The sequence below is a fragment of the Talpa occidentalis genome, unplaced genomic scaffold (assembly GCF_014898055.3).
Source record: "Talpa occidentalis isolate TD23 unplaced genomic scaffold, MPIMG_talOcc4v2.1 talOcc4.13, whole genome shotgun sequence".
In the NCBI taxonomy this organism is placed as follows: domain Eukaryota; kingdom Metazoa; phylum Chordata; class Mammalia; order Eulipotyphla; family Talpidae; genus Talpa; species Talpa occidentalis.
In genome coordinates this window covers 8,797,399-8,824,127 of record NW_023601322.1, presented here as the reverse complement: position 1 = coordinate 8,824,127, position 26,729 = coordinate 8,797,399, and the positions used below count along the sequence as shown (strand labels likewise).

At 49.0% G+C, this 26,729-nt stretch overlaps 1 long non-coding RNA gene across 6 annotated transcripts; it reads left to right on the top strand.

Moving 5' to 3' along the window:
- The first annotated feature begins 378 nt into the window (after window positions 1-378).
- Window positions 379-26,495, top strand: LOC119242995 (uncharacterized). 6 transcript variants are annotated; one of them, XR_005124604.1, is made up of 6 exons: window positions 379-432; window positions 7,280-7,465; window positions 19,502-19,545; window positions 21,362-21,663; window positions 24,932-25,072; window positions 26,205-26,495. It is a non-coding gene; the product is annotated as an uncharacterized LOC119242995 (long non-coding RNA). The 6 variants fall into 6 exon arrangements; XR_008551338.1 differs by having other exon boundaries at window positions 24,932-25,201; XR_005124602.2 differs by lacking the exon at window positions 26,205-26,495 and having other exon boundaries at window positions 24,932-26,198.
- Window positions 26,496-26,729: the final 234 nt, after the last annotated feature.

The following is a 26,729-nucleotide window of genomic DNA, read 5'->3' as shown; positions in this document are numbered from 1 at the left end:
GAAGGATGAGAAATAATATATCGTCAAACTATGGCAAAAAGTCCACTTAAATAAATTTCAACGATCTCATGGTGAGATAATCCTGGAAAAGCCACTAGATTCAGGTAGTCACTGACATTCTCTGTCAGAAATAGAAACCAAGTCAGTTTGAACGAAAAGAGGAGTGTGTTGAAGGGCAGGGTGGAATCTCCCAGCTGGACACAATCCTTAGGAAGGTCAGGAGTCGCAGCAACGCAGCTGGGGCCTCAGGCGGGCAGTGCCTGCTGTTTTTCATTTTCAGATTGAAATGAGAAGCAAAAGTTGAAGCATCACAGAGAATGGGGGGGGGTCTGTGACATGTAGAATGGGCAGGCTAGGTAACCTTAGCTACCACTCTCCCAAAGGCGTATTGAGAGCTACCACTCTCCAATACGTATTGAGACAATCAGAAAGGTATGTTAGCTTCTGAGACCAAAGAGTCCTTCAATGTCACCCCTTCTTTTTAGCTCCCACTTTGATTCATTTGGCACCTGTTTGAGGACTTTCCACAATGGGGCACTTACGACTCATGAGGACCACCTCCTCCATCACTGGACCGGGTGAATAAGAAAAAGGTCTCCAACTAGAGTTTGACCTCTACTCTTTGATTTAGACTTTGAGTTTAGACATCAAGACTTTCACAAGGCACAGTTGATAATTCTTTCTATTGGTTGTCAGAAAAGTCATGACATATTTATGAAAAACATAGGAAAAAAATCATGACTTTTCCAGTAATCGTAGGTACATTTCCTATTGGTTCCATGGGAATTTCCATGAGAGGTTTTATCCAGTGATCTCCCTGCCCACAGCGTGCCCCTGCTCTGCCCACCCACTAGCTCTATCCAAGAAGGTGAGTAAGAATAAGCCCAAAGGTTGAGACTTCAGAGCCTTGTGATCCAGGTTTTGAAGTGTCTAAAACATCAGGTTAAAAAAAGATAAAGGTGAAATCAAAGGTTGAACCCGTTTATCCACTACGATCCAGAAGGAGAGTCCAAGCTTGGAAGTGGGGACATTTCCTGGGGTGTCCTGGGGATGGGAGCTGAGTGTGCATCAATCCTTGGCATCTGGCTCCTCTTTTTAGGGTCCCCATCCTGCCCCGTGTACACTAGCACTGACAGGTGAAGAGCCAGGAAGCTTCTTTCTGGCTTCTGCCTCCCCATAGTACACTGTCCGGTCTCCAGGTCTAGTCTCAAGATGCTGTTTCTCTAGGGCCAAAATGAAAACATAAGCTGCCTGTCATTCTTAGTCCCCTTCTCTGGACTTGCTTCCTTTTCGGCTTCAGTTTCCTGGCAATTTTCTTCCTCTTCCCACCTCCTCTCGTGGGCATCTTCGATTTGCCCTTTTATCCCACCTTTAATACATTTCTATAACTTCGTCTTTCACAAAGTCTATATACTCGTTACTGACACCTGCATTTGTTCTTGGACCAAGTCTACTTAAGCAGCAATATCCTGTAGCTGGATTTATTTGTACAATGGATGTATTCCTGGAAAAAATTGAATTATATTTTTAGCACCCAGGGGGGGTTTGAAACAGACACTGCCAATGAAGGTGTTTTTTTTTTTTTTTTTTTTCAGTAAAGTTAAGCGTGCTTTTGTAAGCCAAATAACCTCTAATTTGCCAATTGTGTAAGTCTATAAATTTCATTTTCTTAAGTCATGGTTAATCTGAATCTGTAAATAGTGTATTTTAAAGTTTATCATGTAGCAGAGTATCTGGTGAGTTGACCAGAATTAACTGATGTGCTTTCGTGACCGTGCCCAGCTTTCCAGTATGATTTAAGGTTCACACTTAGTAAATTAAATGAGATCATTTGGTAACTACTCACAGCAGGGCTGACTCAATCTGTGATGGGAACATCGGAAAAATGAACCTACAGTAGCCCAGCTGGTACCTTCTTTGTTGCCCTTCACGTCACTCATTCATTCACCAAACATTATGGAGTGCCTAGAATATTCTGGAAACTTGGAATACCAATGCCCCAGTTTAATTCACATCAGATAATCACTTAGAGTAATTTACTGTCAATCTTAAAGACCTGAAAATATGTTAATTACCAATTAGATGGGGATTCATTGACACAATCCCAGGAAACAATCAGGTTTACAGGCATTTGGGAATCACGCTGGAAAGAAGCGCGAACGGGACCGTCTCAAGTGCTGGCGTGCGACCAGGACTCTGGGACATGGAGGGTGAAGGATCAACAGAGAGTCTGTGAGAAAGTGAGTCCATGAGAAATTTAAGTCCAATTCTGGCCATGACTCTGCAACCAGGAGCATAAAAAAGGAGAAAAATAGATAAGATTTTATTGGAAGCTATTCCCCTTGTGCCAGACACTGTTCTGAGCACTCTGCATGGGTCCTGACAGTCCTGACCATGTCCTGCAAGGTAGATTCTATTGTAATTTCTGTTTTGCAAATGAGGTAGATGAGGCACAGAGAGGTCAAGTACCTTATCAAAAGTTGCACAGCGTATAAATGGCAGAACTGGGCTGCATCCAAGCAGTCTGACCCTATAGTCCTGTCTCTGGGTCATAGGTCTCAAGTGAGGGAAGAGTTGGCGGAAGATTTTTTTTTTGGCTCTGTGACATATAGTACAAGTGAATATTATTAGGCACTGCTGCCAACTGCCAGCATTGGACATTAGACTCACCAGCACAGATTCTGTTGATTTACCCAGTAATAACTTAACCAGATGAGTCATACATATCCCCTTGTGTTGGAACAAGTGTACAGCAACTTAGTTGTGGTGTGTTATGAAACAAAAATCTAAATGACTCGTGGAGAAATTAGATTTCCCCCAGGGATATGGGGTGATGGACCCCTCAGGTTAGGGGTACCTCAAAGGCTCCCTGTCCAGAATTCTGCCCCTACTCCCTTTGTACACCTGACCCTCTCCCAGCGCCATAAATCTGAGTGCCTTGGGTGTCTGGGTAATTCATTAGAGATGGGTATTGATGGATGAGTCCATACGAGACAAGACCTGTAAAAAGTGATTCATTAACCTCAGCAACCCTGTATAGCTACAAACATCAAAGTCAGGGCTTATCTTTCCAAAACATAGATCTAACCATGGGTGTCCCCTGCTGAAAACTTGGGGTCAGCTCTCCTTTACCCACGGGGTAAATTCTCAACACCACCCTCGGGATGACCCCTGCCTGTCCGCACCCACCGCAGGCCCAGTGGGTCTTGTCTTCCTGTCCACCTAGGTATCCCTTGCTCACCTCCTCACCATCCTGGCCTCCTGCTCAGGCCCAGCTCAGGCCTGCCTGCCCCGGAGCCTCCTCTCTCAAGCCCAGGTGGTGAGAGTCTCAGGTCCAGAGCAGGTTGAAGCCACAACCCTGGGATCCCTGAGATTAGAAATATGGTAGGGGAGGGGGCTAAGTGGGCAGAGGCGTCAGCCCCCACGCCCTGGGGCTCTGTGGAGCCACAGTTGCTTCCAGACTGTCCAGGTGGGAATGAAACCCCAGCTCCTGCTGGGTGGGGCGCTCACCAGTTCTGGGGCAAAATGTGCAGAGACAGCTGGATGGGGCAGGGACTGACGAGCCTAGTCAAGGGGGGACCTCGCGGCAGCTGGAAGATGGGCCGAGGCGGGCTCCCGGCTGACCGGCTCTGATTCCCAGAACACTGCCCCCGGCGAGCGCCCATGGCTCCTAAGCCATAAGGAGGTGAAGGCGAGTTAAGGGACCCAGAAGATGGGCGGGTGTGGGGCCTCCAGGAGCTCCCGCTGGGTTATGCCACTCAGTCCTTCCATGGGTCCTGTGCCTTGGGCGCTGGGCACGAGGGGGAGAGACACCCTGTCCCCCCAGGAGCTTGGGGCCCTGGGGGCACCTGAGATGGGCCTGAGGCCAGGCCCGAGGAGGAGAGGATGTTCACCGGCCTTTGGGTCCGGGCGTGGGGGCAGAGGGCTGCTGAGGGCTCCTGGGAGGGGCAACTTTTCCCACCTGTGCCCACCCCGGGACTTGGCGCTCTTCCCGCTCGGCTGGGCTCAGGGATCCAGTCTCCCATCCCTCCTGCTCACATTCCACTTGCCCCGGGGTCGGCCCCAGGCTGCCCCTGTTCCGTGCAGCATTTCCTCCCCCAGCTTGCAGCGCCCCCCTGAGCCTCTGCAGCCCTCAGTCAACTTGGCCTAGAAGAAAGTGCTGGAAGACACAGCTCACTTGGTCCTCTCCCTCCTCCCGCTGCCCCTCCTCACACTCCCCACCTCCTCTTCATCTTCTCTGATGAGGCTGGAAACTTTGAGCGTGAGGGTCACATCCCACATTTTCCTGTATCCCCAGCAGTGCTCGCTGGGTGCTTGGCGAGAACACCGCGGAGTCAACCCTCATCGCTCCTTCTCCCCCACCGCCGTCCCTGGTCCTCCCTCCGGCCCGTCCTCCCCTGTCCCTCTCCACGCTCTGCCTCCTTCAGGACCTGGGCCTCTGCCTGGCCCAGGAGGGCCTGGCCGGGAGGTGCCGTGGAGGACGCCCGCGCCGTGCAGATGCGGAGCACACCGGGCTGCAGGCTGCAGGCTGCCGGAGGAGGCCAAATTATAATGTGCTTCTCTCTGTGGAGTGAGAGCTCTGTAATTTAGGATTTTGTCTAATTGCTGTTTAGCACTCCCGGGCCCGTTTCTCGCAGGCAGGGCTGTGTCTGCTGGAGGGGGCGCTCTTCGTGGCTGCGGGGCTGTGTCCAACCCGGCCCAAAGGTGCGATGACTCAGACCGGGGGGTCAGGGGCGGGTCTGCTCTTCTTCCTGGAGTCCAGATTCGCTGGCAAAGGCAGGAGAGGGAGAGGTGCAGCGCCGTCAAGGGGTCCTGGGGCAGATTTGAGGTAGCACCTTCAGCCTGCGGCTGCTGGAGTCTCAGCCCAGAGGAGCTGGTCAACAGGAGAGGGCTTGCCAGCGAAGGGCACCCCCACTTCTCTGCAGCTGGACTCCCCTCGGCCACGGGTGAGGCTGCAGGCCTCCCTGTTTCTCACTCACGCTCTGAGTGTTTCGGGAAGTCACCTCCTTCCTTTGAAAAGTTATTTTCCAGCGCTCCTGAGCAGCCGTGGGAACGGCAAGGGGTTCCCTTGAGGAGCTGGGTGGAAGCGGGTGCTGCAGACAGCCCGGGGGCCCCCATCTGGGGTCAGATGCAACCCGACCGAGCCTATGCTGCCTCCTGCCTGCATTTGGGGTGTCCCTGGCAATCCACGTTTTTTTCAGAGAAGGCCACATCGACACAACAGACGTTCTGCCATTTTTATTGCTCGTGGCAAACACTTTGGCAGAGGGGAAACAAGTGCACTTTTCATGCAGTGTTTTGTAACTGGCAGCTCCTTGTGGTTAGAAGTTAAGGCCACAGATGTTGAAGCCACAGGGAGTCATGTTTCCAGGTGGGGCAGGGCCCAGGCTAAGAACGTGATGTTCTCCAGCTGCTCCATCTCCAGGCCCCTCGCCAATCCCAACCCTCCACATGTGGCCAAAACTCCACGCAGGTCAAGACTGTCTGCAGCGAACACCCTGGAAGCTCTGTAAGGGACGAAGGCATTTCAGACTGTGCTACAGCACAGCACAGGGTCACACAAAGATGTGTGTGTATGTGTGTGTGTATGTGAGAGAGAGAGAGAGAATTGTACATGCATGTGTGCCAGTGTGCACAAGTGTGTGTGTCTGTATGAATGTGCAAGAGGTGAATTGTTTGTGTGCATGTGTGAGTGTGTGAGTGTGTGACAGTGTGGGAATGCATGTGATGTGTGAGAGTGTGTGAGTATGAGACTGAGGGTGTGTTTGTGAGAGAAAGTCTATGCATGTGTGTGTGAGTGTGCCAGTGTGAGGGTATGTGAATAGGTGTGATGTCTGACTGTGTGTTTATGTGTGTGAGTGTGAGTGAGGGTCTGTGTGTGGGGAAGCACTGCTGTGTGTTTGTGTTCAGTGTAAAATCGACTTTGTGTTGGCTGGTTTTGCCCAAGCGTGGGCCGATGTAAGTGTTCTGAGCACACTTAAGGTAGGCGCGGTCAAGCTGTGAAGTTGGTTGGTGTATTAATTGCACTTTCAACCAAAGATATTTCCATGCTGCAGGCTGTCAGGGGACACAGCTTCTGAGCACTTGCCTTGGTTGGTCGAAAGGAAGGTGAAGAGAGAGTCTAAATCTTTCGTTTTATGTTTAAATGAGATAGTTGGGTTTGGTTTAATTCTCTGCTCAATTAACTTAGGGTGTTGTGATCCCACGTCGATGGCTTTGATGTGACTGTTGGGAAGAGGTCCTTGGCAGGAGTCATCCTGTCCTGAAGCAATTCTATTTTGGCAGAATCCATGGCTATTCCTATTTATTTTTTCCTGAGTCTTCCTGGTTGACAGAACCATTTTGTTATAGTTGGCGGGAAGGCGCTTTCTACCCAGAAAAATAAAGTTCTAGAAAAATTTTTAAAATTGAAGGGTTTTTTTTTTTTTTTTGCTTTTTGAAAGCACTCCTATGTAGGACTTTCACACTTCTAATTACAAGCTTATTTTTCTTGATGGAAAAGAATATTAGGATTTTTTTAGAAAAGGAAACACAGTAGTTTAAAAGGGAACATGTTTTCCATTTATCTCTGCTTTCAAAAGTTGATGAGTGGCAAGTTGGGAAATAAGTCATTGAATCCACTTAGCACCTTTGATGTGTCCCCTTTTGAGCAGACAGCTGAGGAGCCATGAAAAGATCTTGGTTTATCTTTAATGCCAGTGACATACTAAGAATTGACTTCAGGTGTTTCAGTCTTGGGAGCCTAAACTGGACCATCAAAAATGAATGCTTAACAGTCTTTTCCCACGGTGGGTGGTGACGGACTTACATGGAGGCATCCCTGGCAGGGGAGACAGAGTCAGATGGAGCTCTTGACTTCAGTCCACAGTTCCAATGAACCTCCAGTGGCATCACAGTTTCAGCCTTTGGATTCCATCTCCCACCTAGACAAATAAATTGATCTCCGGGAAATGAACTGTGAACATGATTTTAAATTTAAATATTGTGTCACCAAGATTGAACTTGCTCCCAGTCACGATATAAGCTCAATTGAAGGACATAGTGAATTAAAAATCTGAATGTGTTGGCAGAGGCCGTTAGCCTAAGCAAGAAATTTATGGGCAGACAGATTTGCTGGGGAGCCAGCATCTTCTCTAAATCTAGACATCACAAGTCATTTAGCAGCTGATCTACAGTGTCCCTGAGCCTCCTCGAGGTCAATTAGAGGAGCTTATCCATTTAGTTCAACATTATGACTTTAACAAATGACTGACTGGTTTCTTTCTTTCTTGGTTACCAGAACTAATAAAAGCTTCATGGAGATTTACAGACATCTAATGAAATCAGGAGCATGGGATTCCATACTTACCTGTTCCAGTTCGTATTTGGAAATTCCACCTGACCAGCTTTGAAAAGCAGAATGGAAACCAGTCAAGAAATTGGGCATATTGATCTCCAGCCTTCACAGACAGGGACACCTTGAAAGGTATGAAGAATAGCACTGCGTGTGTTAACGGTGTGTGCCCTGCCTGCCACTTGGCATGGAATGGGTGACTCATAAATGCAGTAACTTTTCAGGCTTCTGCCTCTGAAAACACTCGGTGAAAGTTGGTGAGTTGGTTGGCATTTCAAACAAAGAAATGAGGGCATGGATTGAGAACTGAAAGGACTTAAGGCTTTACAAATGGCAGCTTTATGTCAAAATTCCAACAAAAATAGGGGAAAAAGTTCCAACAGTCTTTTTTTTTTTAAGGCAGCAGGAGAGCCTAGATCCAAAATTCTGTGTAATCCCTCGCAACTGAGATTCTAACAACAACAAACAGTTCCTTGGCACAGCTGATATTATTCTTGGCAAGGCTCAGATCTCAAGTGACATCAAAGGTGACTATATATACATACACACACATATATATGCACACACAATGAAGTCAGCTTATAATTAATTTGTTAGATTTACAAACTTAATTGCATGGGGTTAAACCTTTCTGCAAAATTGGGAATACCAAAAAGCAAGTAGGTAATGGCATAGACACATATGACTTACAAATGGTTGATTTCCTTAATATATAAAGAGCACTTAAAAGTGAATAAAAGATGTATCACCTAATGCAATAATGGGCCCTCACACGTGTTCGAAGTCTTTTAATCTGGTGTGACATTTACTCTGGATCCTATCTCTTTTTGATTGATTTTCACAGGCTTGTATTTTAGGTGGTCAAACCTGGGTCTCCCCATGACTCTGAGGCTCAGAAGGGCATTCCTCTTTCTGAAATACCTCGACATGATTTTGGACTTGTGACGGCATTCATTTCTGACCCATCTGTAAAGTCTGGGTGTGTGGTTAAAGACAAAAATAGACCTACATTTGCCTAAACAATTACTCTGTTGTTCCAGCTCCATTTATTGAGGAGTCCTTGCTTGCCCCACAGTGTGTGGGGCAAACTTTATCATATAGTCAATACTTACGCGTGCTAAAAATAAAAAATCATTTCGGTTGAGTGCCAGGAGTTAATCCAAGGCGTTTGCTGAGGTGGTGTTTGCAACATGTGCATGTCCTTCCTTTTCCCTCCAGCCCCACCCCCTTTCTCCCTAGAGATTGAAAACAGAGGGAAAGAAGCCAGGGAAACATTAAGGTCTGCTGCTCTGGATAATGTCTATGAAGAAAAAAAAGCAGGCTGGGGTTTTATGATTTGAAAATGATCACGCAGCTTCCAGAGCCCAGCAAAGGTCCCACAGCGGCTGCACACTGGGTGCTTACGCCACGCCAGGTGCCACCCGAGCACGCATGGCAGCACCATCACCCCAGCCTTGACCACCCACCGTGCCATCACCACGGAGTTTAGAGACACCTCACGTCACTTCCCCCAAGCCTTCAAGAGGACAGCCACCTAAACTGTGGCTAAACCAGCCAATCAACCAAGGTGCTGAAGTTGTTTCCTTTTTCAAAACAATTCCTCCCAACAAAGACATCAGGAGTCTACAAACACTCCAAGGAAGGGCTCTGCCAATAGTCTCGGGGTGACAGTGCTGACTGTGGAAATGTCCTGGGGCCAAGTGGTCAGCCAGGTGATTCTGGGGTTCTGAGAAAAGCAGCGGTGTCAATTTCTGTCAGTTTTTCTGTGCTCTTTAGTGCCTGTTCTTGTCACAGCAAGCATCAGCTTTCCAGGGACGCTGAGAAAAATGCCTTTCATCCAACTGGTTTAGGAGAGCAGGGCAGAAACATTTTCACCACAAGATCCTATGGCATCTCAGAGAATTCTGTATCTAATTCTTTGGAGATTAGGGGCCCCTGGGCCCCTAATTATTATTAATAACTAACTATGGAGTTGACAGACTTAGCCAGCCAGTGAGGTGGCCATGAGGAGGTTCAGTGTAAACCATGGTATACTGTGCTGATGTAGGAGGCTTCTTTCTCCAAAATGGGGCTCTGTTTCCAAGAGTCCAAAAAACTCAGACACTAGATGTGGATCAAGCACAAATGGCCCTGGATTCTGAGACCACTTTGTAACTTGCCATTTTTATAACCAGACCGTATTTCTGTGTTTTCCTCTGGATAATACGAATGTCTGTTACATAGGCCCACAGGCCTCTGGGATCTCACTAGCACACATGCGCATCAGTTGTCTCAAGGCAGGTATGTCGCTGTAGATGCAAAGTCTCACTAGTGAAAACAAGGAACAGTGAGTTGATTTTTGTTTTCTTTGTATGTGTGTGTTTTGTTGATGCTGTTTTGACCATTTTGGTACAAAGCCTCTGGTTTGGCTGGTCCAGACCACTGTCCAGCTGGCTGTGGATCAGGACGACCCAGACTCTTCACTCCAGCCATTCTTCAGACCCCTGCTAAGGGATGGGCAACCTCGCTTTTTGTCAGTTCAAACCACATCCTGCCTATTTCCACTTTCCAAAAGACGGGTGGTTTTCAGAGATGCAGGTTTCTTGGTGAAGCGATAGCAGTGGCCTTTTTCACAGAAGTGAAAATAATTCATCCAGTGGTTAAGATGTCAGGTCTGGGCATGGAGTTTATCCTCCACTCTCCAACTTGATCTAAATCCCTGGTTTGGGGGTTGACTTTCTCCCCAGCCCTCCCTGACTGTCTTGATTCTTTCTGCATAAAATCTAAGCATGGGACAGGGATGACACCCAGAAGGAACTGCACGCTGTCCAGAGAGGGCCTCAATTTTTGAAGGTGAAAGCACAGCCCGCAGTCCTCACAAAGGTCCTCAGGAATCTTCTAGTCACTATACAGAGGAGAAAATGTCCTCTTTCACCACTGAAGATCAAGTCCAGGGTGGGTCAGTGGTGTGAGCAAAGAGATGGGGCCTGTTCGAGGCAGATCCTGGACTGGGCTCTATTCTGGGCTTGTGGCTCACCGTGGTGCTAGGTAGACCAGTTGAACCAAATCTGCAGCTTAATGATTCACTGGTGTCACTGGAATTGCAAGTTAGTCCAGGAGAATGGGTTGGGTCTTGGTGAATGAGGGGGCGCATCCACAGCTAGATTGGTTTGCTAAAGAGCCAGGACAGGGCCAGTACCAGTTGGTGCTGCAGATTCAGCCCCAAGCTGAGCATGGGCTCATGCTCAGGGCACAAGGCAAGCAGGGACATGAGTGACATAAATGTCTCTCAAGACCTTGGCACTTGGAGAGAGAAAGGAGGAGGAGGAGAGAGAAACAGTGGCATTAAAGTAAGCATATGTGCACATCTGACCTCCAGAATTCTTCATCTGATGCTTTGGAGTAGTTTTTCCTTGCAAGGCACAGCCTTTCAAAGGCTCACGGACCTGGGGACAGCACACTTTCCAGCACACTTGATGACACACGGCCCAGCGCAGGGCTGCAGAAGGAAACAGAGTTGGGCTGCCAGAGCCCAGGAGGCTTCAGGACCAGCCTGAGTGCAGGTGTCCTCTGCGTGTGCACCCCATGGCTCCACGATGGGTGCGTGGGCTGGTTTGTGCCCCCGTCCAGGGTGAGCTGAAAGGCTGGGGCAGCCCTGACCTTCAGAAACAGGGTTTCCCAAGACTTGTCCCCGATACTTCTGACCTTGGAAATGTTGATCACCAGGTTAAGGGCTCCCCTTATCTTTCAAGGGTACACGGTGGCCTGTAAACAGTTAACTTATTAACTCGGCTTTGGATTCCCTCTGGGAAGCCAAGGACAGTGAAATTCTAACGGGGTACCTGTGCAAGGGCGGGGGGCACCACAGCCTCCAGCGCAGCCTGCCTTCTGGCCTCTTGGGGAGCAGAGCCCCCAGCCCTGGCCTGTTCAGGAGCAGGGAGCCCCTGGTTCTAGCCCCTCTGGGAACTCCGGGAGGGGGGAGGAGCACAAGGTGGACAGCTGCTCAGTGGCTCCCTTTTCAGCAAGCAGCAGGCACCTGGAAGGCCGTCCCAGAGCTGCCCCAGCTCAGTCTGAGCTAAGTGTGGCCCGTTGTGGGGAGCACCCTTTGTCAGTTTAACTGACAGCCCAGATAAGAGGTGTCGGCCTGGCTCCCGGGTTGTGCAATAAACCACTTTGCCAACTGAGGAAAGAGAGGAGCTGTCTCCACAGCCTCTACGGTCAAAACGAATTTCCTTTATGGGTGTCCTGCCCACCGCCCCCTCTCTAGCCCCTATTTTTAGTTTTGAAGGTGGTCTCAGCACGGGGTGAGGGGCTGTGTGTGGATGATGTTCCCTTCACCCATTCAAGCACCGGCCTGGCCTCCCGCCTCCTTTCCAGGCTCATGCCCTCGGGCTATGAGGCGCAGGGCCCAGGCCGGGTCAGAGGGGGGTGAGGATGAGCCAACAGCGAAGCACTCAGCAGCGGGGAGGCTTCCCCCTGCTCAAGAAGGAACATTTTCCCTGGCAGCTGTGTTCTCGAACTCACACCTCCCAGCTCGCCAGCCAGGTCCTCACCCCGCCACCAGCTCTCCCCACATGCAACAGAGAACCCCGGGGGCGCCGGGCCCGCACCATCTGCGCGCGCCCCCGGGGCTGCTCACTGAGTGCAGCTCCATCACGGTCGCCGGGGCAGCGAGTGTTGAGACTCCGTGGAAGCAGCGCAGATAGAAAAATCCGGTTACCAGATAGCAGCTGCTTCAGCCAGGCGAGCTGGGGAGGGGGTGGGAGGGAGGAGTGGGCACCTCCATGCCTCGGTCTCCCCCCTGGAGTCACCGTGTATCCCGAGGCCGGGTCAGGACCACCCACGCGGGTTCTGGTTCTACTCTGAGGGAGGATAAGCGACAGCTGTGAGTGCCAAGCAGAGAAAGCAGGAGAAGGAAGACCTGGTCACCACAGGGGAGCCAACGGTGTCCCGGCAGCCTGCTTTCAGGTTTCCGCACAGAGCACCTCCATTCCTGTTCTGTGCTGGGCAGGGGCGTAAGGAGGGTTAGGAGGGTGACCCCCTCCCAGCACAGCCCCGACAGCTTTCCCCGCGCGCACGTCTGGCCATTGCTGAATTTAAACACATGGGGTCAAGGACATGGGCCCCGGGCTGACCTCCTGCCTCTGCTGTGCGCGCCTGACCCAGGCCCCACAATCCATCATCCTTCCGTCTCGCCGCCGAGTCCGCCCCACATGCCCTCCGCGAGACCACCAGTTGTTGTCCAATAATTCCAAACTGTCTTCTGTGACGGAGACACTCGTGCTGGCAGTTGAGCTGCTCTGCATGATTCCAAGAATTAAGGAGAGGGGGAAATATGTCAAGGGAGAGCGTGTGGATAAGGACAGAGATGAAAGCTTCCTGGGAACACACACTCCACGCAGGCTGCTCGAGAGCAATCACTTCTTGGTGGCTTTTTCGCTGCCTTTATTATCAAGGTGTCGTCTCCTGGCTGGTGTTTTCGGCCCCTCTCCCTGCACCGCCCCTCCTCGCCGTGGCTCCCAGCCTCGAGGGAAACTGACAGGAGCCGCCTCACCTGTGCCCACCTGGAAAGCCACAAGCTCCTGTCACCATGCTGTGGGCAAGCAGATGAACGTCTGCTGTGTACAGAGATCCTCCTCGGGCATAGCAGGTGGGAGGCAAAGAATCTCCTCAATTTTAAATTAGCTCAGACTGAGTGAAGAGGCGCTGACAGACAGATAAGGAAATCCTGCCTTTTTCATTTAGCATTTCGAGTTACACTGTCTACACCTCGGATAGAATGTGGGAAGTCTGATGTCCAAGAATGAGGGCTTGGTGGGAGGCTGTGCACATATATGTGCATGGCGTGCCTATGTCTGTATAGGTGTGCACAGGCGTGTGTACACACATACAGGTACATGAGGGTGCAGGAGGCATGCCTACCTATGTCTGTATGGGTGCGCGCACACATATATGTATATGAGGGTGCAGGAGGCATGTGTGCATATTCACAGGGCCGTGTGCCTGCATGGGCGTGTGCAGACATGGGTGTGAATATCCAGGAAGAAGGGTGGTGTAGGGCATCACTGCAGAGGTGCAGAGTAAATGATTTCTAAAGACCTCAGTCAGTGGGCAGGCGGCAGGAGAGCCGGGCAGGGGTGATTCTCTGTGGTCTTGCTAATCAGAAGGCAGATGTGTGGCTCCCGCAGCCTTCTCTTTGTTCCAGCTCCAGGAGTGGAGGGCTGAGACAGGAGAGAGACCAGAAAATCCTTCAGCCCTGACAAGAATCTGTTCAGGAATGCTCCTTTGAATTCCTTGGGAGCCCAATTATTTTTTAAAAGATCTGGTTCTTTAAAATAGAAGTTCAGCAGCAGAGCCCACTGAACATGGACAAAAGAATCAGGTTCTTCTCTGAGGGGGGAACCCCCTTCAGGGAGACCTGTGACCAGAGAAGAATGGAGCTTCTTCACTTCCCTCAGGGCTGGGCTGGGAAACCCCCAAATGATGAAAGTCTCCCACTTCATCGCCCCCTTTGATGCCAGCTGGGAAGCCTTCCTTTGGTGAAAGATAGAAGATGCCTGAGGTCAAGCCAGTGACGTCAAGGAGCTGACTGAAGAGGCAACACCAGGAGCAGACATGGTGGCTTTGGGGAGGGAGAGGGCTGAGGTGAGAATGACTTCCGGCCAGGATACCGCGGCCGGCTCGTCCCGAGCGCGTTCTGGAGCACACCAGTTAGTGTTCACACGAGGGAGGAGCCACCGTTGGTCGAATCCTGGTTTGAACAAAGTGAGGATTCTTCATTGTAGAACTTCCCGTCACCTTTGACTTGCCAACATGACTGGACAAGAGAGAAATATGATTCGTGCTCTTCTCAAACGGATCTGAAAATGAGACCCCATATCTGCTGGGGCTGCTGCTCCACAGAACCCTCTTTGGGAAACACTGTGGCGGCCAGCCCTCCCCTTGGTGTCAAGGGAAAGTGTGTAACAAGCTAACTTGGAGACTCCGGGGCAGAACTGAGTTCTTGTTTCACTGACCTGTTGTCTTTTGGTTTCTTCTCTTGCTTTGTCTCCTTCTAGAAGGTGGGACCCCACCCCCACAGTCTGTGCTCCCGAGGGGAATCTTGGATGGTGCATTTGCTCACCTTGTGATGGGTCTGCAGGCAGGAATGGACCGCCTGGACCATGGTGAGTCCACCATTTCTCAAGCCTTCCGAGGACAGGGCTGAGCAACCTTGTGCCAAACATGAGAGGCGCCCCCAGCCCTCTACCTGTGTGCAGGATATGGGAGAGCCTCCCTCCTTCTGTGTAACATTCAGCCTGGGGGCGAGACAACCAACAAGGACTTTAGCACCCCCTGGGGTGATGGCCAGATCATCGTAAAAATAATAATAGGGCTTGTTTGCAATAGAAGGGAATTCAGGCTGAGAAGGATCTTGGCCTCCCTCCAGGTGGTGTTGGTTACAAAAGCACCACAAGGGCCGCCTTAGAAGGACTCAGGGGTAAGGCTGTTCTTAGCCCTCAGGGATGGTGGATGGTGAAACCAGGGAGTATTTAGGAGAAGGATGTGTCTGTCGGCATAGTTACTGGTGGCACAGTGCCCCACGGCGTGTCCCCACCGGGGACAGAGGATCAGCTCCACGGGTGATACAGCGGGTTTGGAGTCTGGAGATGAGCAGGTCTAACCCCCGTCCAGCCACCGACGGGCAGGCTGACCCCAGGGCAAATCACTTTGTGTGGTTTCCTCATTTGGAGAGAAAAAAATAAGAGACAGAATCTGATCTACCTCTCAGAGGTTCGAGATAGTTTCTGTTTTGCTTTTTGTGAAGAGCGACTAATAAAAATGATACCGAACCCCTCTGAAAATAAATACTGGCTCTATGCATTTCTAGCAATAATAGCTCGTATTCTCATTGGGATCGTGGCTCGATTTACCATGATAAAATCACTGGTAAATTTCTAAAAAGTTACTCCTTTGTGCACATACCTTACCCATAGAAAAGGGTTTTCTGTTTGGGGGAAGTTAAAGGACACCCCGAGTCATTCATGTGGGGGGCTATGTGTTTCCCCCAGCTGAATAGCACTGGCGCTCTCTCCCTGGTTTCCATTTTAATCATATTTCAGAAATGGCTCAACTTCGGATTCTGAACTCTCACTTACTGAGAGTGAATTTAGAAAAAATAATGAGATTAGCAGATAAGTAAACAAACATTTTAATTGAGGTTCAAACTTAGAAGTACTTGGGGGCAGTATGGAATTACATGTTTCCATATTCTTTGTTGATCTGCATGAAACCAAAACCCAGAAGGTTATATTAAACATAATCACCTAACTCCACAGGGCCTTGGGAAGGGTTTTAATGTGGCAATTTAGAGGCATGTGATCGCACACAACACAATGACACCAATGAGTGTTTCTGTTACTTTTGTTTCTTCCAGAAAGGAAATTAGCTCTGGGGGAGGGCAGAAAAGTACCACATTTCGGGTCCCCCCAAAAGGACATATCTTGCAGCACCTCACTGATGCCGCAGGAAAGGTGGATTTGAGTCCAGCATGGAATGAGGTCTTAATGCAAGTTTTATGTTATGAGAATCTGGATCCTGGCTCGTAGGAATGTTCTAAGTTGAACACTTCACCACATTCGATTATCTTTTTTTTTCTATATTTAATACCTATTTCATAGACTCCCATCTTAAAAGCTTTCTGATAGATTGGCAGCAAGGAGCCAATGCTCTTGTCTAACTGAACTGGGTTCCCGCTTTCTCTCTAGCTGCTGAGAAACCACTGGTGTCTGGCGTTAGACCCAGAATGTCCTGGAAGGCCCAGTGGAACAGAAGTGGAAGAGGTGGTTCTCTTCCTTCTCCCCTGACATCATGCTGCCACCAAGTTGCAGGTGCCAAGTGCTTACTGGCTTCCTTGCCTTTCCCCCTCTGGATCCTAAGTGTTTTTGCTAGTCAGAAGGCAGGCCTGAGGGTGTGCAGCCTTCTGTTTATTCCAACTCAAAGTGTCTAAGGACATTCGTTTAGCTGAGGACACACTCCCTAACAAGCTATTTGTAGATTTTGACCCCAAAGATTCTTGGGAGCCCAATTTTTGAGAAAAGACCTGGTTTTTGTAAACACAAGTCCTGGACCACCAGCCTGCACCTCCCTTTAGATTTTCCTCACATCAAGAAGGGGCCCTTCAGAGCTGCCCTGTCCAGTCCATAGCCACTAGCGACAGGTGGCTAGTCATATTTCAATTAAATCAGGTTAAAAGAAATTAAAATTTTAGTTCCATTCACACTAGTCACAGTTTGAGTGTGCAGTAGCTGTGCCTTATCAGACAGTGAAGAGGGAGAACATTTCTGCCATCCCAGAAAGTTCTGTTGCCTGTGTTGCTTCAGCAGATACCCAGCCAGGGCCTTCATTAATATTGGTCTCTAAGAATCTGAGACACATAAAGGTTAAAAACTTTCCCAAGGAGATCTAGGGATTTATTGGACTATGTTTGTTGGCCATTTGAGAGTCCTGGAGGATGTCCTGTATGCCAGTCTTGATGTTTGAAAGAAAAATTCCACATTAAATGTATATTTGCTTTTTTGCAAGTAAAATAATCAAGTATAAAACAACAGTCTTGAAGTATAAAGACACTGATCCTTTTTGAAGATGTTAACTTGGCAGTGTCAATTTCATCTAAATTGTATTCCTATTTTTAGTGACCTATGAATTTCACAAGAAAGAGGAAGTTTGAGTTAATATTTGGAGGCCCAAGAGCACTGCTATATTTATTTCCTCTCCTGGACGGTGTTCATTGTACTTCTAAAGACACGTGGAGACTTGGAATCAGTTACAGGAGAAGATGTGGGGTCAGCCCTGGGGTCGCAGAACACCACCCACAGTCTGTCATCATTGGTCAGACTCGGTGGGCAGCAGCACAACAAGCTTCTCTTCGTAGATTCTTAGCCTGATTTACAGCCAAGACTCTCAATAAATACCTCCCTCCCTCACCCTCATCAGGATTCATGTATTACCTGGTGGAAGATCACACTAGGGGCCAAAACCCACAGTGGTGGGAGGGCTGAAGCCCTTTCTTCATCGTAGAATCAAATACAAAGAACCATAGAGCATGAAAGAAGGGATTCAAAACTCAGGGACTCCTGAAAGAGGCCCTCCAGAAAGGACCTGGAAAGTTCCTTTAAGAATAACCTTCCTAGGGCTTCCCTGGTGGTGCAGGGGTTTAAGTCTCAGAGCTATCAAGCTATCACCAGTCACTGCGACATGAGTTCGATCCTGGCCAGGGAGCTGACCCACATGGAAGGCAGACCTCTCCTGTCTCACCTGCTGCTCCCCTCAGCAGTGTTTTTCAGTAGATCTGTCTGTTCTGCCCCCCACTCTGTCTCTGGTAAAGCCTCTCACACACACCCTCACCTCTGGCCTACACCCCCGTTCTTACATGCAAAAGTAAATAAAAATAAATCTTTAAAAAAAGAATAACCTTCCTGCTAGACTTCCTTGTACAGGATTTGCCTCTAGGGAGATCAAAGGGAATTCTGGCCCGTTGTTTTAAGTTATTAATTAAGTGAAAATGATCTGTCATTATTTAAGAGCCAAAGCATGGTATTGAGAGAAGCTGGAGAAAGAATCTGAACTCACCGTGGCCTTTATTCATTTCCTCTTTATAAGAAACACTTTTCCCATGTTCTTCTGAGCTTCACCTACCCACCCACAGGCAGCAAGAAAATGCAAAAGAAAGCAGCAGCGTGTCTCTTGGCACAGAGGGTTGGATTTTTCTAACTCTGAACCTTAATTTTTGGAGAAAACACCATGAAAAGCCAACATGGATATGACTTTGTCCAACAGACACTGGGAACTGGACAGTGGGAAAAGTACTGGCCAGTGCTCCAGGTGAATTCCGTAAGAAGGTGCATTTCAGAACAGCAAACCAATAGGATTCAGAGGATAAAAGACCAGGTGAGACATGAAGCTTCCAGCAAATACCACAGGGCAGGGCAGGGAAGGTCCAAGACCCAGAAGGCCAGGGAATCAGCAAACCCCACTATTCTGCTCTGTTTTGTGTTCTGTGTTGTGGCGAAGGGCAAGGACTCTGTGATTCTATTAGCCAGAGGGGAGCTTGCAGCTAGGTGAGATCTCTGTGTTAAGAGTGTCTTTGTTGGGCCTCCCCTGGTGGCGCAGCGGTTGAGCGCTGGCCTGCAAAAAAAAAAAAAAAAAAAAGAGTATCTTTGTTTTCTCAAGGCAAACCCTTCTCCCACCTGGACTCAGCCCAGCAACGTGCTGCATGGCTCCTACAAATGGGCCCTTGGTCCGCACCACCCGACCATTCAGGTGATGGTGTAACCACACTTCTTAGAAGTAATTATTGGTGAAACCAGGTGTTCTTCCTAACTTTTGACCTATTAGAAGGAGGAAGTGAGATGAGGAAGAGCTCAGGGAAGGCCTTAACCTTGTGTGCTCTGAGGGGCAAGTTAGGGAAGGAATTTTAGGCGTCCAGAGTGGGAGCACAGTGAGAAGAAATGAAACCAGGGAGAAGTGTCAAGCGATGGCTGTGGAGGTGGTCTGAGCTTTAGAAAGGGGTGACTCTGGGGCCTCCCTGGTGGCGCAGCGGTTGAGCACTGGGCTGCGAAGCTGCCTGCAGCCTCTGCAGCGCCAGTTCGATCCCTGACTGCTGGCAAGGGTCCCACGTGGAGCACAGACCTCTCCTGTCTCGCCCGCTGCTCCCCTCAGCAGTGTATTTCATCAGTCAGTCTGCCTGTTCTGCTCCCCACTCTGGCTCTGGTGAATCCTCTCACCCTCCCGCGCTTCTGACTGTACCCAGTGCTTGTGTAAATAAATAAATCAATCTTAAAAATAAATAAATGGACAAAATTTTTTAAAAAAAGGGGTGACTCTGGCCACCAGGCCTTGCCCCACCATGATGGTGGCCCTGAATGACGGAGCTTTGGGGTGGTGCTGTGGCCAGAAGCTGATGGTGCTGGTGGGTGGAGGTAGGGGCAACTGCCTGGGGAAGTGTGGGGTGAAAGTTTTACTTGGCACAGGTGACACGTGGCCTTAGGCTGGCTGGTGAACTCAGGAAGGGATGTCCGATATTGGTGAAAACCCCAACCTCAGCTCCACAACTGTGAGCTCTGAGCCTTTGTGGAAAGTAACGAACCTCTCTGAACCTTTGTTTCCTTTCTCTATTGTGGCTGACTGAATAATGGTCCCCTCAAGCAGTCCGTGTCCCGCTCTCCAGCATGTCGAGTATGTCACCTTACATGGTAAGTCAGACTTTGCAGAAGGGGTTTAGTTAGGGATCTTGAGATGGGAGATCATTCTGGATTGCCCGGGTCCCTGCAGGGTCTTGTGAGCGGGACTCAATGCGTGATGCTGGGTGGAAGCAGAGGCTCGCGTGCTGTGAGGAAGGAGCCAGGACCCCTCCCTGGGGCATCTATAAATTAAACGTTGGAAAGGCAGGGAAGCGGAGACCCCCAAGAACCTTTAAAAGGAGCACAACTCTGCTGGCACCTTGATTTTAGCTCAGTGGGACCTAACCATTCAACAGTAATGGTGCCCACGTCACAGGATGCTGTGACAGGTTAAAGGAGATGGTATCTTGAGCACTTTAAGTTTATGGCAAATAAGTGGTAGATGGTTTTGTCCTGTGTCTTTAAAAATCATCAGAGCCTGGATTGCGTCTCAAGTATGACTTAAAGGCTGCCCACTGAATGCACTATAGGGCAGCAGCTGGGGTCCAGGAGTTCCTGACTCCCCCAGTCCCCTTGGAGCATGCTGCCTGTGGGCACCCCCTCCCCAGTGCAAGCCGAGTTTGACCACGGAGCCCCTAAGGGGCTCTGGCATCAATAGAGTGAGTTTCCCACCAGCTGCCCAGAAGCGCTATGGCTGCCCAGGCTGCCCCAGCGGGAGGCTGCGCAACAGCTACATGGAGGCGACCTCCGTGCTCCAGGCTTGATGGCCAGGCCAGCACTAGCCAGGTTTCAGTGCCAGAGCTGCCCCTCTACCATGGCCCTGGCACCCGCCCCAATAGAGTGCTGTGTGTGGGCAGCACAACCACCATTTTACTGCCACCACTGGGGCCTGGGCTGTGGCAGAGGCACTGGCAGTGGTGACGGGCGGCATCATTCCCCTGTCATGCACCGTCATGCACCCCAGGCAGGCAGCCCCACTGGGACTGCAGTGGCAAGGTTGTCCCGTGCTGGAGCAAGCTCTGGCAGAGGAGATAACCAAGCTCCTTGGCCCCTGGTTCAGGGCTGCAGGGAGTAGCTTGGGGCCCTACTGGGCCAGTGCCAGTGCTGCAGCTCCCTGGAGCCACAGGCAGTGGAGAGCCCTGTTGCGTCTCAGGTCAATATGGTGGGCTCCCAGCTGAACCCACTTTGCAGCAGCTGGGACCCATGTCCTAGTGTTGCAACAAAACACCCTGCCCCACCCTTACAAGGTTACACCTGGCCCTGCTGAAGGGGCCTGGGTGCAGAGCGCCTCAGCCAGAACTGAGGCTGGTTTGGCTATGGCCTCTCAGAACCCACCAGCCCATGCCCCAGTCCTGACGTCAGGGCAGGTTGAGTCTGTGCAGGTGCCAAGTTTTCCCTTTTGTATTTGGCGCCTGGATCATAGAATGGACCAATCAGGTGGGACCAGTCAGGCTCAACTGGTTACTTATTAGGATCGGAAAATAAGGATGAGCTGATTGGTGCTAAATAGTCCAATCAATCACTTAGGATTGAAAACAGTCCAATCAGGTTTGTAGGAGTCCAATCAGGTGGGAGGAGACCCTGAAAGAGAATAAAAGACAGAGCAGGAGACTTAGGATTCTTTTCGTGGATTCCCGAGAAAGCAGAAGCATCCAGCAGCCACCTCGAAAGAAAGAAGAGAAGCTGAAGACCTTTACCGAGACGCGGTCCCAGCCCCTGCTCCAGCCCTGCCTCTGGAAGGAGCACTATAGCTCAGCCTAGTGCCGCAAAGAGCTGTTGTGCCATGAGTTCACTCCAATAGCTCACAAATAGCTGTTAATACTGGGGTGTCTGACGCCGCCTCCTGGTGACCAGCACTGCTGAAAGATGACCATCACTCTTTATCCAGGTCACCTCCGAGAGCTGTCCACCACTTCTGATCATGTGGCACTGCCTCCCAGTGCTGTTGCCTGCATTGCTGTCCAGTCCAGCATCTGGTGCTGTCCAGCTGGGCCTTCAGACTGTGGCTGCGGGCTGCTATGGTGTCATCTCAGCAACCCTGCTTCTGAGCACCTCTAGCTGCGGTGAGTTGGATCCTGGCCTCTGCTTGCCAGGATGCCAAGAGCTCCAGGCCCTCATTGATGGGACAGTGCCATCTTGAACAAGTGGACTTTTGTTTGGGACCTCTGGACGCTATGGACACTCTCTGGGGTGAGTTTCTCCTGTTTGGTTAAACCACATTAGCATTCCGTGAGCCTGAGTGGTCTTGGGATTGAGCATAAAGGTAAGAACACACAGACAGTGACCTGTCCTCTACCTTGGGGCTGTCCTTGACCCACTATAGCACTGTAGCTCTGTTTCAAGACCTCTACCTCTAGCAACAATCCAAAAAGTCAACACAAACCTTTGAAACAATAGATCCCAAAGGGCAGGATTTGATGAATTATTGATAGTGTCCTGCATTTTTGTCTTCACATTTCATCAGAGAAATATGCACCCCTAACCAATCAAGTGCTTCTCGTTGCCCACCCACATCTTCCCCAGGCCCAGAACCCTGTGGCATTTGCTTTGACTCAGACAGATGCCATCTTGCCTTTAACAGCCGTCCTGAGGCCTCTAGGTGAATCTCTGAGGTGGCCAATGGTGGCATGCAGCAACAGGTGGTCATCAGCTACTTGTCAGTGCAACCCACACTGCAGCCTTTTTCTGTGTGAAGGTGCTGCCAACCAATCATTGACAGACAAGTGGACTCAGGAATGTATTTAAAAGTTTCACAGAAAATGACCTAAGCTTGGGCCCACTTCCCTGCCTGACCACTTAAAGTTCCCCTGAGCTCTGACCCCAGTGGAGCACTCCTTGGCTCCTCCCCTTGACTGTGAACCTGCATTATGATTCCTATTCTTGAGTTAAGACTTTCTTATATTACGACCTGATTATTTCTCAGTTGACAGCCCCCAATCAGGGGGCTTTTTAGCCACTATAAAACTTTCCCTCTGCCTGCCTTTGAGTTTCTGCCAAGCACAGTGATGGTGGCTGGTTCCCTTGCTATATATAGCAAACTCTAAATAAATAGTCTTGGATTGTTCTCATTTGGTTGGTTTTGTTTATTTCCACATACCACACAGATGCTGAGTGTGGATTTTGGGGTGAGAACATACTCTCTGCTCCTGGCCATGGACAAATTTGGTCTCGTGAGACTGGATCAGAGCAACATCAACTGTGGCCTCACAAAGCCCAAGGACCCTCCTGGCTGCTGCCTTTGTGGCCTGCCCATGGCTTCTGTAGCACCAGGAGATGAGTGTGATGAAAGCAACTAAGTTCTGTTTGAACTTGAATTCGTTTTGGTACTCTGGGTGGAACATAAAGGATATAAGCAGTGAAGGCAAATGGGAAAAATCCAAAATAGTAATTTTGTTTTTTAAGTAACTCTTGGGAGAGAACAATTCAGGAATGAAGACAACATATTTCCCCAGTCGCCTGCATACAGGTCTCATTTTAAAGGAAACAATGAGAAGGTAAGTGTTAAGTGGTGTCATAGGGACTGTTAGAAGGTAATGTTACTTATCTAAAAGCTATTAGGGCAAGGAATTATCTAGGTGGTTATGGAGCAGAGATATTGCAGACACTCTCTACAGACATCTCAAATTGTTGGTCTTTGAAAATAAGGTCCACGCGCAATGTTCTCTGCAGTGTCATTGTCAAGATCGTTCCAATGTTTATAGCTCCATATTATCAAGATGGATTCTCATGACATGTACCTGGCTCCAAGGGCAACAATTGATTACTATCCTGGGAGTCATTTATCATTCTCTCTGTGTGTGTCTTCCTCTCTGTAAATAAAAATGAAAAGTCAGGATGTGGTAATGATTAGGAAAATTGTTGACATTGTGGGTAATTACAGGAATTTGCCTCTTTGATTCGGTTTTTTAATTTAAATCCTTACTCTGTCTTTGTAGATGTTACGGCTTTATTATTTTCTATTGCTGCCCAGATTTTAATAGTTTGGAATAATGAATCATGATGTTTTCCATTTTACATGGTACAGCCCCTTTACATGCACTATTTTGATCTCTTTCACTGTCCCACGAGGCTGGTAGGATGTGGTAAGACAAACTCTACACCCCACTGAACTGTTGAGAAACCTAAGACTCCAAGAGGCAGACTACTTAGCCCAAGCTCAGACTTGCAGCAAGTTTGCATTCAAACCCAGATCTTCTGTTATCAGGGGTTGAGCGCTTGCCTTCGGGTTTGCAGCACTTTTATTGGACACTACCCAGGTCGTGTTTACTCTTTGAGCTGAGAGCAAATGTTTCAAACGTGAGATCTCTTTTAGGGAAGTTTGGAAAAGATTTTTTTTTTTTTGCGTAGAAGAACTGGAGTGTAGGCCAGAGGTGGGGGCGTGAAAGGAGTCACCAGAGACAGAGTGGGAACAGAAAAGGTGGAGTGACTGAAATACACGCTACAGGGAGCAGCAGGCGAGACAGGAGAGGTCTGCTGCACCATATATGGGCACCTCCCTGGCCAGGGATCGAACTCAGTCCATAGGGATGAGCTAATGTTGAGACTTGACCTCCAGATCACCAGGGAGGCCCTAGTTTGGAAAAGTATTAAGGGAGTTGGAAAGCTGCTTTCCTGCTTTAACGACTTAATTAGTAAGTGGAGAGTGGGGGCAGGCAGAGGAAGGTATTTTGCTGACATTGTTTGTGTATGACTGTAAATATCTGCACTCAGAGTCCAGAGCTGCTCCATCCAACACAGGGGCCACCAACCACATGTGGCTCTTGAGCACTTGAAATGTGGCTCTTTCTGAGATGTGCTACAACTGTTAATTCCACACCAATTTCAAAGACATCGCATGGAAAAAGAGTGGTATCTACTAAGTCATTTTTATATTGCTATATGCGGACCTGATATATTGGATTAAATATATAATAAAAATTCATTTCAATTCATGTATTATTTTTAATTTTAAATACAACTGCTAGAAAATGAAAAATGACACATGCAAGTCACATTTGTGTCTCACATTTGATTTCCAGTGGTCCAGAGGTTTCGCCTTCAGCTGACAGTCACTTGGTAGGTAAGGGGAATGAGGCCAGGGGTCCAGCTGCGTCTGAAATGGGACAGACACTCCATAGCAGAGGCCAAGGATAAGCTGGCCCTCCCTGACCTTGGGAATGGGGCCCTTCTTATGCAAGAGCATTAAAGAAGCATCAAGAGTTCCATGTGGCAATTTCAATGGAAACATTTTCACTTCAGAAACTGAGTTTCTTTCCTAAACTCCACCCAAGGCAAAATGGATTATTGCTTCCTGGAAATTGAACCAGGGGACTTGAAAGTGTTTCATATTAAAAACAGAAAAGCCCAAGAAGGAGAAAAATAATTACATTTCTAAAAGCTTTTAGAACAAATGCTTGCTTGTGAGAAATAATTTTCCTATAAATATTTTATTTCTTCTTCTTTTTCTTTTGTTCCCTAGCTGAGGAGTTCCACATGGACATAGGAGATGATGTTTCCCTTGGGAGGGAAGATCAAAGCCGCCCTGGGTCTACGTGCTGTTACGTTTGACTTACGGTCTTCGCAGTTTCTGCTCCCACCGCCCGCCGGGCTCTGAGATAAAGTGCGCTCAACATTTTGGAAGAGCAAAGAATTCAGAGAAAAATCTGTAGCTACATAGCACCTTAGCCCATTGTTTCAAACAGAAAGGCTCAAGGTTTTGGTTAGAGAGAGAAATGTTTATGGCCTGTCTGTGAGTACCTGCCCCTACACAACCCATTTTGAAAGGCAATAGTTAGTAATGCAAATAGCAGGTGACTCCTAACTGATGCTAGAGAAGTCGGCCAGAAGCAAGGAGCCCCTTAAATACACTTGATAAATGTTAACAAGCAAACAGGCAGGCAAGCCACTGGAAGGGAGATCCTGAGGCTAAATACGGGATCTTAATAATTCCTAAAGCTTAGAGTCCAGCCCCACACCTGTCCTTGGAGATCAACAAATGTTTGTTGGAGGACTGGATCCATGAATCAACCCATCCCCAGAGCACTGAGTGCCCCAGGAGGTTAACCTGGAAAGCCGGGAAAATGATGGTACCATGGAGAAAAAAGGGAAAAAACACATTGGTCAATACGTCCAGATGACAGTGAATATCCAGTTGCTCATGGGCAGCAGGTAGCTGAAAAGAGAGGACTCGGGATTATTTTTGATGATCAGAAGCATCAAATCAGCTCTTAGCTAAGGACCCTCGATCATATTTGGTATAATCCTTCTAAAGAAGTAGGGATCCTTTGGGTGTGTCCAAATGGAGCAACTAGGACCATGTAGGGCTGAGAACTGTCACTAGAGCAACATCTACACGCTGCATTGTGCTGTCTTTGCGTTTGGGAGCCTGACGGACATCAGGGATAGACTTGTTCTGTGTCGCTGCTGGGAGACAATTTGCAATGAGTCTCATGTTTCTGCTCAAGTTGCATCAAGGCACGGGTTGCTCTTTGTTCCAGACTATCTTTCCAAGGATGCTTGTGTTGAAAACAGCCTTGGAAAGCAGAGATAACATCTCCCTTCAGAGAAACACACAGATTTGTTTCCTCCCCTGGACGCAGGGTGTCCTTCTCCTGAACAGAGTGCAGCCACGCTCCCTGCTCCTTCTAAAGATCTGAACTCCCTAAACCTAGGGTTTCTCTCCTGCATCCCAACCCACCTGTGTGCAGGTGTCGTCTGGGAACATTTCTTATTCTCTTTCTTTTGTTCCCTAGCTGAGGAGTTCCATGTGGACATAGGAGATGATGTTCCTCTTGGGAGAGAAGATCAAAGCCATCCTGGGTCTACTTGCTGCTAAATTCTTTGCAATTTCTGCTCCCACTGCCTACAGGACTCTGAGATGGGGATACTTTGGCTACTACAATTGCTGGGAATAATAAACACAGGTCTCATCCACACCCACTCACGTTCTCAATCCATTTCCAGTTGAACCAATGATGCCATCATCCACCCAGTTGTCAGGTTAAAACACCAGCTGTCAACTTTGCACTCCCCAAGACACACAGTCATGTCTGTCCAGGCAAAGTCCCTGGATGCTGGCATTGGGGCAGGAGCACTGCCTGGCAAGTCTTCTGTACCTGGTACAGGTAAGCACTTGAGATCTAATTCCTCACATGGCGGCAGTGGGTGGTGGGACACCAATCCATTCAGTCAATCAGTCACTGCCTCTCTCCAGTCCCCATAAACATGGAGGTGGGTACCAACGAAATCTGTTCCATTATTTCGTTAAATGTAGCCAG